Raw genomic sequence first — 8,169 nt, 5'->3', positions numbered from 1 at the left:
CATTAAAAACAGGCATGATTCTGCAATTATTAATGGGTTTAGAAATACCTCAAGAAGTCATTTTCTGTCAACACAATTTGCTGTGCCAAGCTCATGCAAAGAAGAAGCCATACGTGAACAAGATCCACAAATGTCTTCTCAGGGCCAATGGAAAAATGTTCTGTGGTCAGACGAATTAAAAATGAAATTCCTTTGGGAAACCATGGAAGTTGTGTTCTTCAGACTAAAGATAAAATGGACCATCTGGCTTGTTATCAGCATTCAGTTCAAAAGTCTGCATCTCTAATGTGTAATTTGGGCTGCTGGCACACCTGGAAAGGCTTCTTTTTCAGAAAGGCAATGTTAACCAAACTCTGCATCTATTATAACAGCATGGCTTCATGGTAGAAGAGTCATGGTGCTGAACTAGCTTAGATGCAGTCCAGACTTTTCTCTAATTCAGAACATAACATAAAATGAAAAATACTATTTAGAAGACCCAGAAATGTTGAGCAGCTAGAATTCTGCATCAGACACCAATGGGACAACAATACTCTCTGAAAACTCCAGCAATTGCTCTCCTCATTTCCCAGATATACGAACTGTCTCTAAATGTATGCAACTTATCTGAGATATGTTGCAGCCATCAAATTTAAAATGACATTTTTCCTTTAAATTTCACATTTCAGCAATTTAGACATTTAATATTTTCTTCTAATTTGAATAATTTTTTTTTTCAAATTTGTAAATCATTGCATTTTGTTTTTATTTATAGTTTACACAGCATCACAATATTTTTTGGAATTGGGGTTGTAATACAGAACTAATATTTCTGTTGCACAATACAACATTCAAACTATTACTTTCGTGTTAAAATGGATTGTCAGTTCAAAAGTTCAAAAGAAAGTGCCGTACTTCTGAATTCCTTCAGTAGGGATTTGTATATGCTATGCCATGCAGAATTATTCAGCTTTTTGTGTGCTTACTTAAAAGCCTTTGTTATAACTGTTAAAGAAGTTCCATTCCACAAAGGGAATGTAATCTCTACCATATAGAATGTTGATGAATCTTCTTCTTCTTTATTTGTGGTTCGCATTCTTAAGAAGAGCATTACCGGCATCAGCTGTGGTAATAGATCAGGGACTTATATCTCTAGTCCCCAGATCAAAGAAACGCTGTGGTGCACAAATCCATCAATTAAAACCGTCCGTGTGAAAGCATTGCAAATTTTCCGTTTGGTGTCCTGATGATTTCAGTAATTTAAAACATCATAATCACTTAAAAACATTTACAGGTATATTTGTGTTCATGCTTTATGTTGAGTTTGGATTTGATTATAATAAACATACATTTCCATTAAGCCTCCCTGTTGATTAGAGTATTAAAAACTTGAAAAGTATACATTTAGAACAGATAAAAATGTGCGATTAAGTTGTGATTAATCGTGAGTTAACTCATGACAATCACAATTAATTATTCTAATCGATTGACAGCCCTAATAAAAACTATTCTATAAAAACTATTATACTCCACTCCTGGCACTCTGTTACTTGTTGCACTATGAAGTCACCATGAAGTCTGTTTCATACAGACAAACATACTGAAGAAAAAATGCTACTTTATTACACACCTGCTGCTGACATCTTGAATAATATGTAAGCAAATATGAATATTGCATGTACCAGATGTGTCACAGTACAACTGTTGGATGCTAAGAGCAAGAGCCTAAACATTCAGTTGTTTACATTGTCTTTTCGCATTTATAAATAAGAAAAATTATGAATTTGAAATCATAGGCAAAATGTAATAAATGCAAGTGCAAAAAATACTATAACATGCAATTTTCAGTTATCTTTGCTATTAATAGTTGACAGGATTAAAGGCATCTAGCCTTTAACAATTATTTGGGTGGCTTGTTCTTAATACAAGTTTTGATAATGTTAAAATGAAGCATTTTTAACATTTACATTATATTTTAGTCATCTAGAGGAGTGCTGAGAATGGAGCTGCCAGGAAGGAGGAAAAGAGGAAGACCACAGAGGAGGTTCATGGATGTGGTGAGAGATGGTTTGAAAGAGGCAGATGTAGAAGACAGGGGGGTATGGAGACGGATGATCTGCTGTGGCGACCCCTAATGGGAGAAGTTGGAAGAAGAAGAAAAAGAAGACATTGTATTCATCGAGTTAGCATTTATTTATCAGCAAATAATACTTGTATTATGGAATGCTTATGACTACAGGATATTTTAGCTGGAATAAATGTGTCAAAGAAACAACAAACTATCTTAATGATCTTTGTGTTCATAACTGTCAAGAATAAAATTCCTGTATTGCATAAGATAAATTACATTGTCTCTGTTTAATCTAGAGCAGAGGTCAAAATTTGAACAACAAAACATAGATAAGTCTTTCTTTTGGATCAATGATTATTGCGGAATTAATAAGTGTATATAATTAATAACATCATAAATAATTAAATTAATCATGTTTGCAGCTGTGGTGATAGTAAAGGAATCTCACCAGTTCTATTTCTATTGATAAATATTATTGATAAATATTAATTATTTCTATACAGGTGACTATTGATATTTTGTTGCTGCATGTCTCACTAACTCATCAGTCTCAACCAACTTCTTTTCATTTTTCTGAGATTTCTCAGATATTTTTTGTAGCTCTCAATCTCAGTTAAAAAAACTCATATAAAAATGCCACTGCAGGAATTCTCTAATTTCAACAAATACCCTTACATTACACTTTGAAACACTACAGAAAATAATTAAGACATAAGAAAAAAAGAATTACATAAATTGCAGCATCATTAAGTGGTTACAATTCAGAAGCAATTATTCATTGTGGCTTTGGAGAAACATATATTATTCTGTAAGTAATATAGTTAAAGAAAAGATCTTTTTTAAATAAGACCTACAGGGGTCAAACCAACATGTATCAGGGAATGATACACATTTGAACATATTGCTTCAAAAATGTAGCTTAACACTGCAATGTGTTAACATGTGTTCCAGAGCAACAGCCCTGAACTTATTCTATTAAACCTAAACCCTGGGAAGTGGTCCAAGGTGAAAAATTCATGTAAGTCTAATAAGGAAGCTTGAGCTTGTGCACACCACCAACTGCCATCTACTGAAGGTAATTATCTGGCAAATAAGCCTAATTTTCTTCTCTGCATATGCAGTGAGACACTCTCTGGACATTTTAAGTAACTGGGTTACTTCCTATATACTGGAAAGCTTACAGTACCGTCCAAAATAAAATTGCGTAATGGATGGCTGTGTGTCTTTGTGCTTGTAAGTGACCCCAATACCCACTGGTTTACATTCAGTTGCTCATCAGGGGTTTGTCCTACAGCAAGCTAATGACCCAAACCAACCTCCAGACTGTATCACAACTGCCTTAGAACTGCCAGAAGAGTCTTCAGACTTCACCCTTATCATGCTAGTTTGGGATGAACTGGACTGAAGGGTAAAAGCAAAGAAACCTACAAACGCAACACATTTGTGGGGAATTTTGCAATAGTGTTGGAAGACCTTTTCGAACAAGATTTGAATTTCGTTGTAGAATGGATGACATAGGAGTGTATCGCTGCTATATCTGCAAATGGTACAATGATCAGTCAAAAATTTAGATTAAATTCTGCTAAATGGAATGATTCCTTGATTTCTTCTTTATGTCCAATTTTCTCTTTTGAGCTTTAACTTCAGCATACTTTAAAAGATCCTTTAGAGACATTTAACTACCTAAATGTCAATGCAAACTGGACAAGGGAGGTGTTCTAAAAACTTTTGACTGTATGTATAGACTCAGGTAGAGCTTTGGAAATAATCTATTTTGGCACAAAACATGCAGGCTGAAGAACAATTTCACATCTGGTAAGATAAAAAGCCAAAGCACAAATCCAAGTCAACAAAGAAATGGCTTCCGAAGAAGAATATCTAGTCTAAACATGAAGAGGTATGCACAGAAGATCTCCTCACAATTCCATAGATCCATAGATTTCATTTTGGGATTTTTTCACTTTTGCAATTAGGTTATAATTGCTTTTTTTAAACCCCCCCCCCCTTAAAATTTAATTAATTAATTAATTAATTAATTAATTAATTAATTAATTAATTAATTAATTAATTAATTTATTAATTTATTTATTTATTTATTTATTTATTTATTTATTTATTTATTTATTTATTTATTTTTATAATTTTGCTGGTTGTTATATCACATTATGGAAGAAGATCTGACATGATTCATCTTGGCTGTTATTCATCATAAACCCCTGCCATTTCTACAGGGTATGTATGCATTTCTGTATCTAATGGATATCCTTTAGGAAATCCCAAACATAAAGCAGAATCTTTTAACAGAGAATATTTTTTTGGCTGTAACTGAAATAAGGAGTCACAATAAATGAGTGGTAACAGAACAATGTTTCTGTCTAGTTAACAAATGGCATATTTATATGTACTGTGGCAAGAAGCTAAAATGTCAGAACAATAATATTAGTGTGACATGCCAGCTGTAATCGAGCAGAACAGTGCAACACTGAGTTTGACTTTTTTGTTTGTGACTGTGTGAGCTAATGGGCACCAACTATCAAAGGAATCATTAATAAAAATTAAAAGGCTATTCTTTCTCTTTAGCACATCAACAAAGTACTGTATGTAATAAAGATAAGTAAAAGGTAAGCAAAATATAAACACAAGAAAAGATTAATAAGGGATTAAGATGCGGTTTACTTTCAATCTAAAAATACATGCAAAACATTCCTCATTTAAAGTGTTATGTACAACCCTAATAAAAATAAAAAAAAACAAAAAAAGGAACACTATATAAAATGTAAATAAAAACAGAAAGGAATGCTGTATAAAGTTCATAAACATCTACGGTGGCTGTGTAGTGCAAAACACATTAACAAATCGGAAAACAAATTAACAAATTAGAAAACACTAACAAATTTGAAAACAAAATAACAAATGCAAAAACAAAATAACAAATCCGGAAACACCGACAATTTAGACAAACCGGAAAAGATAGGTATAGTTTGTGAATTGAACACTTACCGATCTGTCATGTATTACAAATCAGTATATTCACAGTAAGGGATTAATGTGTGGTTAGAACTGGCACACTTAAAGCATTAACATATTTTGTTCTTAATGGGTGATTTGTCAAGAGTAATAAGTGTGTCAAAGAACAAATAGGCAAGATTTGAATTGATGTCCAGAACAGAGGGTCATGAAGCAGCCATAAGTGAATCCCATGCTACGTTTTAAAGAATAATAATGGATAGGCTCCGCCCATATAATTTAACTGGAATGAACCTGGGCATTTGAAGATAATTGTAGAGGATAAGGGAATGATTGGAAAGCAAAAAAGATGTGCAGAAGAGAATATTTAAAGATTGTGTGTTAACTGTGTTTTTAAGGTACTTCTATGGAACTGCCTGGCTTTTTTTCTGCTGACTAAAAGCTTCTTCTTTGACACAACCACCTGGTTCCTGAACTTAGTTTGTTTCTTTTACTTGGTATTTTAATTTTGTTATTGAATTTGTTACATTTGATAATAATTGGCAATGACACAACATGTCTCAAAAACTTTGGAACGAAAGGCTGGAAAAGAAAGTTGTTACTGCACATACCGTAAATAGAAACATCAAATGCACAATAGTGGAAAAGCATGAAAAGTTGACATCATGATTATTACCAATATTACCAATATGTAATATATTACCAATATAAAAGCTAGCTCGCTTTTGGTAATTCACACATACTGTATTTCCAGCTATATATTTTCCAGTTGCATAGCTAAATTTCCCCCCTTATGCATTATCCTGATCAATACATATAGGCTATAAACGCACATCAATTAAAATATATTTAAAAGGGGAAAAACATAAAAGTAACATTGTACGTTTAAGATTTTGCTTTTATATGGTAAAAGATATATTACATTTTGCTCATACTGTCTTTTAATTGGTTTAAACTCACATGAGGTTAAAAGCCATATAGACACTTTTTTTTTTTTACTTTGTAATTGTGATCAAACTTGAAAGAAGCAAGGTTATGATATTAATATTATTATTATTATTATTATTATTATTGTTATTATTATTATTATTATTATTAATAATAATAATAATAACTATGTAGTAAACTATGCATTAAAGTATTGCAACAAGAGTGAAATTACATATTTATGAAGCCTGAGTGTTTGTCAATTCCACCTCTAGTGACAAGAACATATTTTACTTAAAGCCTGTAGTCTTTGACTCTGTGAATATTAAAGAAGTTGCCATCTGGTTTAAAGTTGACAGACATCCCACCGATTCTCTGCAGGTCTAGGATTAAATCTTGTAGCACGCCGTTACACAAATATGTATAATGAATTAATAATAGGGGGACAAGGACACTTATTTGTGCCCTTGTGGGCTATATGTCTGAGCAACATCATGGAACTTCTGAAGGAACCTGGTGGACTTTGTTGAGCAGCTATACTTTCAGTGAAATTTTCATTGTATTTATAGTATTCATAGTATTGTATTCATAGATAAGTCTATCAGTAAATTAACTTGCAGTTTTGTCTTCTTCTAGACTTTTTGTGTTATTCACACTGAGATTCTATTAGTAAGTATTCTGGGATATTCCGTTAAATCTTGTTTAGCATTCTGCCTGCTATTGACATCATCCAGTCCACTCTATTGCCACACTCTGATTTGTCATTGTTTTTTTTAACATTGTGACTATAATTTCCGCTCTCAATTTGTGTGGGCTGCAATATGTAGTCCACACTTCCTGAATGAATAAATGGACAACTCTGGTTTTGAGCAGATAAAAATGCAAAAACATTTAGAAGCTAAATGCACAATTTGTTATGTAGCACCAGGGTTCTGGAGAAACATTTTCTTCTTTGACTGTGTACAGCTATACAGTATATGTTCAAAATGACAATAAAAGCTTTTTGACTTAACTTGACTTGACTTGAAAAAGATAACTAAGGGACGAGGCTGGCTTTTTTTCTAAACATTTGTTTCCACTTTCTACCTAATCCCTGCACCATTATCAATTTATACATGTATTATTTTTGTCAGCAATTCAATGCAGGCATATAATACAGTTTTTCTGCTGCGCTCTATTTGTTTCACCATGTCAGAGGACTTTAAGGGGGTGGCTTTCAAAGCAAGTTCAACTTTATGATAATCACTTTCTTCTAAAACTCACTGTTTAAAGCCAAATAAACCCGTCTGTTCTCTTACTTCAGATAAAAACCTGAAAAACATCAAATAGATTTTTTTAACATGTATTTCCCTTGTTAGACTCCAGTGCTGAATAAAAAGGAAACAGAGACAGGGAGTTGGAGAGACATACATTAAACCTTGTTTTTTTAAATGAACATGGCTGTTGTGAATATAATAACTTTACAACACAAGACAATATTATTTTTAAAAGAAAATACTTAACAAAATTAATATGATTACAGTTCTGTTTTCCTTTTATAAACCTGCAGAGCCTAATAGTGTATTCACATGTACTTGCACATGAAGAGAGTAGCAATCCAACATTTTACCACTTTTTCTGTTTACATTGAAAATATGCATTACAGCATGTATTAGTCCTAGTATGGTAACCTTTGGAAAATGTAGATTTTGTTGAAAACTGCAAACACTTGCTGCTACAGAATCAAGGCCATGACTCTGAAAATCACCACCCGGAAATCGAATCCAGAACAGCAAGAAAAAAAAATTAGAGTGGGGTTTTTTTGTTGTTTTTTTTTCTCTCATGTATTGCCTTGTTTTTTTAGTTTCCCCTGTCTTAAAAAAAAAAATTATATATATATATATATATATATATATATATATATATATATATATATATATATATATATATATATATATATATACAACACTAAGATAAGGAGGACAGTGTGTACAAAGATTAGTGTCAGAACCTGGTGATTAACTAATTTGTCCCTAGAGTAATTTATGTCTGTTTTGTTCCTATGCTCATATGTGTATACAATGAATAAGGCCTGGTCAACAGTTAAAGTTTACCCTTTTTAAATACATTACATTTAATATTAAATACAATACATTTAAATTGCTTGCTTGAATTCTTGATATCTAAGTCATCTCAGTGGGGAAAAGAGCATAATGAAAAAGTTGGTTTCGTGCAAATTGCCCACC

This window comes from Silurus meridionalis, chromosome 11, assembly GCF_014805685.1.
Source record: "Silurus meridionalis isolate SWU-2019-XX chromosome 11, ASM1480568v1, whole genome shotgun sequence".
NCBI lineage: Eukaryota > Metazoa > Chordata > Actinopteri > Siluriformes > Siluridae > Silurus > Silurus meridionalis.
The sequence above is the reverse complement of the archived record's forward strand: the minus strand, read 5'-3'. Positions refer to the sequence as shown.